This window comes from Morone saxatilis, unplaced genomic scaffold (genome assembly GCF_004916995.1).
Source record: "Morone saxatilis isolate NCDOM2014 unplaced genomic scaffold, NCSU_SB_2.0 Contig2, whole genome shotgun sequence".
NCBI lineage: Eukaryota > Metazoa > Chordata > Actinopteri > Moronidae > Morone > Morone saxatilis.
The window spans coordinates 23,359,416-23,366,198 of NW_023339762.1; the positions used below are offsets into that span (position 1 = coordinate 23,359,416).

Genomic DNA, 6,783 nt, shown 5'->3' on the forward strand with positions numbered 1-6,783 from the left:
GTCTAACTTGTCCGGTAACTAAAAAGTTTAATACAGGTAAAAGTTATTATTATTATTGTTGTTGTTATTATTATTATTATTATTTATTTACTTTGGTAAATAATTCACACTCACCCTCATAGTAAAAATCACATTCAAAACTACTTTTTTGGCTAATGTACATACAGCATCCTATTTAAGTTTTTTTTTTTAAATGTGTATCTTTAAAAAAACTGTTTTCTCATTCTGTTAATTTGTTTGTAAAAAAAAACAAGCTTGAAAATTAAAATAATTTGCTGCACAAACAAATTGTACAGCTGTTTCATCAGCGCTGCCAGAAACAGGTCAAAAGACCAGATTTTCTCTTTTTATTTAACATGGTACAGGTTTTAATTTGTTTTAAGGGCAGCGCACTAAATATTTGCATAAATCCATTAAGTGTCTGATAGGCCATTCTTCAATTTAAACATGTTCATTTAGAGGCAGTTGAGCACCTGATTGAAGTAGCGATAAGAGCACAAAGACAGTAACCTCTAACATGCAGTCTGCAGCTCTCCTAATACAGATGTTATCACACCAGCCAGAGAATGGTTAATGTATTTAACTTTTACATCACCCCCACTTTCCCTAACGCTGGTCTTAACAACACTCTCTCTCTCTCTCTTTCTCTCTCTCCCCCTCTCTCTCCCTCTCTCTCTCTCTCTCTTCTCATCACCACCCCCATTCAGCGACCTCACCGCCAGCCCCCTCACACTCACCCACTCGCTCCCTCACTCTCAGATTGCACATACAGATACACAAACACACACAATCACACATGAGCCCATTTGAATTGCAAGTGAGCTCTGTTCACTACCGGAGGAGGTAAACAGAGGGAACAAGTGAGAAGAACAGGAGGGAGGGGGGGGAGAAAAAAGAAAGAAAACAAGAAGAGAAGAGGGCACACAGGCTACACTGACCGGATGACACTCACACAGTGTTTAGCAGGACAAGCCTCCACGTGTGAAGGACTGAGAGACAGAGAGAAAGAGTGAGGAGAGTGCCTGGGGAGTCTTGCACCGCACCAGGGCACACAGGAGGTGGGACAGCCCTGAAGGGACACCTGAGCCCTGAAGAGACACCTCCTGAAGTAGGGAGTGAGCAGCACCCCATGGGAGACGGAGTCAGTGGAACACCCAACAACAACCTGCTGTCGCTCCTCCTCTCCTCGCGACCGGCTCTCATCTCCTTCTCCTCCTCCTTCTCAGGCTTCTTCTCCAACTGGAAGGACACATGAAATACAGTTACAGTTTGATGCTCTGGGTAATATACAATTTTTTGGATGAATCTGAAAAAGGCTGTGCTGTACATATGCAGTAAGTGATTGCATTTTGTGGTAACGCACTATTACCTGCCCAGCAGCAAATTCAGCGACAGTTTGCAAACCCATAACATAGCTGATATTGGTTACATTAGTCGCTGTGTCATTGTTTACACCATATCATGGTATTGATAAATACCGCTTACTGTTAAAAACGTTTAATGCAGACATAGTCTAACTTAAGATGTATGGGCAAAAAGATGAAATAATACAGAAACTGTGAGTATAAAGAAATGCAACTATAAGACACATTTAAAGGGGGAAACAAAACAAAAAACCCACAGTAGGTTGTTGAAAACACATAAATACCATGTTGAAAAGATACAAAGAGGGAAAAAGGGCAAAACATGACATGGTCTACCTCTTTGTTCTTGTCCATCAGCATCTTCTCTGGGATCTGCAGGTTCTTAGCAGCCCCCTTTCTCTGCTTCTTATCCTGAAGCTGCTTCTCCAACTGGGAGGAAGGAGAGAGGTGAACAGAAAAACGACGTTTTTTCAGAGCATACAAGTGAATTACAATGATGTTTGAGCTGAATTGATATGAAAACCTGGCCAATCAAGGACATTTTCTGAAGCCACTGTATAAATAAAGTAAATGTTTTTCAGCATAGATGAAGCAGAGGAAGCTCCAGTATTCAAATATAAGACACTGAAAACATGTTGTTGCAGAAATTGTGTGTGTGTAGGTACTTCGTCTTTTTCTTTCTTCAGCTTCCTGATGTCAGCATCCCTTTGCTCCAGTGCAATTTGAGTTTTCTTCAGCTCATCATTGTTTCTTTCAAAAGCCTCTTTGGTGCTCTTCAGCTAACAGACAGACAGACAGATGCATGTTGCTTAATAGCGGTCTTTTATTGCAGAAAGGGACAGTGTGACTGTAAACGTCCTAAACCTGGACTGTTAAACTGCTGACTGAAAACAAATTAAAGTTGTAGTTGGCTGATTGCTATTTTAACAGCCATAATGACAATAAGTTTAAATATAGTTTGACCTACGATGAGCTCAGCTTGAGGAAGAGATGTGTAAACAGAAAGATTAAAGGATGAACCTCCTTCTTATTCTTGTTTCTCACTCACTTCTTTCTCGGTTTTGTCTCTCTTTTTCTGCTCATCCTGAAGCTTATTTTCCCACTGGGAGAAAGAGAGAGATACATAAAAATGTGGAGAAGAAAGTGATAACCAGACAGATTCAAAAGCCCTCAAATAAGGGGTTAACAAAATTGTCTACATCTTCTTTCAAATATTTGTGTGTATTCTTATGAAAATGTGAGGAGTGTTGATTACTAGATATCCCAATAAATGAGAAAAAACTAAGGTAAAGAGGAACCGGGATAAGTAAAGAGGAACCAAATTATAGAAAGATGAAGGTGAAGAAACCAAGATGGAGAACCCACATTGAACCTTCAGTTATTTTTTTTTCTTGTCAGTGGGCAGCAATGCTGACGAAGAGAGTGCTATTGTGCCAGAACCTTGAGCCGGGTGCAGTAGTCAATGTAACCAGCTGGGTGCTCGGCAGTTCTATAGATATATAATCGGAAGGGCGCGTGACGGACAAAGCTAAGGAGGGAGAAAAGTGACCGAACACCGCTGGAAACTAAATGGGGCTGTATTTTTGTAGCTTGGTGTGAGCCTTGTAAAATATAATCCTGCAAGTCAGATACATGCTGGCTTTTTGCTGCTAGGACTCAGGTAATATTAGCTGTGTTTCTATGTCGTGTTGTTGCACTTGGCTCGATGTAGCAAAGATTAAACTGCTAGTTTTGATCATAAGTAATATAAGTCATAACATATGCAAGTCACAGCAGTCCACATTATGACAGTAGTATTGCAATGGTGTCTGGAAAGGTACAAAAAAATTCCCCCTGGTTTAAAATTTTTTTAGGGTTGGGTTAGCAGGCGGGAAACTGAGTCATATCCCTTCTGTTTGATCCCTTTTAAATGTGGGCTTACTCTATCCATCCCCTTTGCACAAATTCTATTACTCTTGGTTGTCAGTTTCTTTTCTTCTGATTGGAAGTTTTGTTTGTGCTGTGTTAGCTGTGATGGCTGCTGTCTCTCTCCTTCATTTCATTGTGAAACTTAACCTTTAACTGCCATTATCTTTCGTTTCACATTGGTGTCTGGTAAAATAGGAGTTTAGAATGTGAGTACTGTGTTTGTATTTCAACCAAAAAAGAATTTTTAAAATTTAAAAAAAATATATATATTAAGTTATAGAATAAAATAAAAATGTAATAATATAATATATAAGTAAATTGTTAAAAAAAATATTTTTAGGATAGAGAAGTGCAATCAAAGTTTGACTTACGTGTGCATATTCTTTGTTGCTTTTCCACACAAAACAGGCAGATAAAAGATACCAACAATTCCACAAAAAGACAAACTAACAGCCAAACAATTGTTTTGGAATCAGAAGAGGACAGGACACAAAGAAAAGCTCTTAAATAAAACAAGAAGAAAACTTATATATAATGACGAACTTTGTTAGGAAGCTAAAGTGATCATTCATCATATTTCAAAAAATACATTCCTACCTGAAATTTTGGACCTCTGTCTCTCTGTCTTGTTGATGTCCTTCTGTTGGACTTCTACAGGTGAAGTTGTTGCTGTGTCTCTTTCCCACAGTCACTCTGCTGCTGACAGTATGAGGAAGGTCATCAGGACCTAGACTGTCTCTGTAGGTCCAGCAGAGAGGAGTTTTCCCTCAACGTCCAGCAGACACCTCAGGTTCTGGATACCAGCCTTTCAGACCTACATCTAATATCACACACTGTTGGCCTTATGGATGGCTGCTAAGCTGATGCCAGGTGAGGAGACAGCACCTGATGAAGCAAATTTAGATGTGTATTATTATTATATTTTTGCAGTATGCAGCTCCATAACACTGAGTTATTTTAAGAGAACAAAATTAGCTCCTAACATCAGTGGCAGAACACTCGTACCTTTACAATTCACACACATAAAATGTCTTACTTACCAACAACAAGCTAACAACTGTTAAAAAATTCAGTTCAGAATGAAGCATTGTATATGTTCCCTCATCAGGAGTTGTATTTGGAGAGTTTCAGGAACCATTTCCATGCTTCAGTTCATTTCTATCGAACAGTGATGTTCTTTTTGTGACGAATGTTATATTCCAGTTCGACAGTACGCACACATGGACAATTTCAGGATTCAGGATCAGGGTCTCTTCCACTCCAAAAGGCAATCCGTTACATCGCTGCGCAGGTGTCAGGTGACATGGCAAAATGATGTCATCGCCAACTTTGTGCCCCACTATTGGCTCAGGTGACAATTAACTCAGATGACCTGGAAAAGATGGAAATATATAGATTGGAAGATTTATATAACCAGAGGGACGCTTAGTAAATAAACAAATACTCTTTGCTATTTATTTGTAAGTTAGTGGAGACTGGTATAATCACTTGAAGACATGATTTCTGTTTAATTATCTTTGTCCAAAGTCTAATTGTGACATTTCAGAGTTGTTTTTGTTGGTAAATACTCTACCAAAACTGGTGTCAGAGAGAACAATAGAAAGCCAAAACACAGAGTGTACCGGGCAGAAGTTGAAGGACAGTCCTCATCTGGGAGGATTCTTAAAAGTGTGTAGATGACATAAGTTTCACAAGTGTAGTTGGTGCTCGTAGATTATCTTTTGATGCGTGAGTTACTTCAACCGTTTGATAATGAGTGTAATAGATGTGAATCACTGTTGTTATATGTATATGATATCGTTAAACTTGCAAAGTTGTAACTTAGATCTTTATTTTTAAAGTATGATATATTTTGTGTGATGTAAATAAATTATGGAAATTCTGTTTATGTTTTGTGTGAATTTTGATGTGTCAAATAAATATTCAGTCAAAAAGAAAACTTCTATTATGACCTATGTTCCTTCAAATACTCGCTGAACAAAATCTAAGGACAGGGGGAAGAATGACAAGGTATTCGCAACCAAGGTGTACATAGCTTCAAAATTGCAAAAAGAAAGAAACAGAAGCAAAGCCAAAATAATATTGAGTAGGCAATTTATTGAAAACTGCATTTAAACTCACAGGTTGATTCATCAGGCTATCAACAGTATAAGACAAAGAAGAAATAAAAACTAAAAACTAACTAAACATGTCAAAAAGGGTCAGTAGTGAGTAGCCCAAAGTTTCTTGTTGATGACTTAAAAATTAATTTAGGCATGCTTGATTGCAAGTGTTTCCAGGAGGATGGTGGGAACGTTGCTCCATGTGGTGAAGATGGCTTCACGAAGGGCATCCACGGTCTGGAACTGACGTCCGTTTTTGTAAACTTCCCTTGCCCCATCCATTCAAACGTTCTCAATGGGATTTAGATCAGGGGAACACGCATGATGGTCCAAGAGCAACGTTATTCTCCTGGAAGAAGTCCTTCGTCAGGCGGGTGTTGTGAACTGCAGCGTTGTCCTGTTGAAAGACCCAGTCATCACCACACAGACAAGGGCCCTCAAGAGGGATGCCCGCTGCAACATCTCCACATAGCCAGCTGCGGTTTGACGTCCCTGCACAACCTGAAGCTCCATTGTTCCATTGAAGGAAAAAGCACCCTAGATCATGATGGAGCCTCCTCCACTGTGCTGCCTAGAAAACATCTCCAGTGGGATCTCCTTGTCATGCCAGTAATGTTGGAAGCCATCAGGACCGTCCAGGTTAATTTTTTTCTCATCAAAGAATAAAACTTTTTTCTATCTTTCAATGTCCCATGTTTGGTGCTTCCTTGTGTGGCAAGGAGTGGGGTTTTTAAATGTAAATAAAGGGGGGAACTAAAGATAACTGAGGGAAGGAACTAACTTAGGGGCCGACAACGCCACCTGGGGACTTGCGGGCCGGGATATGAAAACCAAATTCTATAAAAACCAAATTCTATAAAAGACACAGGGTGGAAACTGATGAGGCAGTAGGTAAATATAACAAATGTTTTTATTTGTAAGGCTGTTAAGAAAACCAAAAAAAGAAAACTTAAACTGTTGAAAAGAGATTTCAAACAAGGTGAGTACAAGAAAATATATTTTATTAACAAAAACTATTTAAAAGAAGCCAATTATAACAATACTAAAACTCTAACAAAATACGTTTAATAAACTAAAAATCAGTGGGCTGGGGCCTCAGTGGGGGCAGACTACTGGAAAAGTACCCCGTCTGTGGGGGCAACACTACAAACACTACAACAAAACATGCACTAAAAGAGCCCCAGTGCCTACTTGCATGCAACGGGAGTGAGGTTCCACCACGGTGTCTAGCCGCCCACCCGAGGAGGGGTCATTCCTATGTTCCCCCTGAGGACACCCAGGCCACACCAAAAATCAAGGGAACAAAAGAAAGACACTCCTGAAACAGAGAATCAAAAGTTAACAAAATCAACAACCCTATTGGTAATTAAACAATCTCAAAACATACACTCAAGCAAGATAACAGAAAT

The 6,783-nt window shown here is 39.3% G+C and overlaps 1 protein-coding gene and 1 long non-coding RNA gene across 2 annotated transcripts in view; one reads left to right on the forward strand and one right to left on the reverse strand.

Annotated features, from left to right (window-relative positions):
* Positions 1 to 6,783, forward strand: part of cdh13 (cadherin 13, H-cadherin (heart)) — a 319,140-nt gene that overhangs the window by 14,957 nt on the left and 297,400 nt on the right. The gene's annotated exons all lie outside the window — the stretch shown is intronic.
* LOC118331028 lies at positions 1,706 to 2,466 on the reverse strand. Its single transcript, XR_004796855.1, has 3 exons — positions 2,413 to 2,466; positions 2,030 to 2,143; positions 1,706 to 1,793 (listed from the first exon to the last, which is right to left on the reverse strand). It is a non-coding gene; the product is annotated as an uncharacterized LOC118331028 (long non-coding RNA).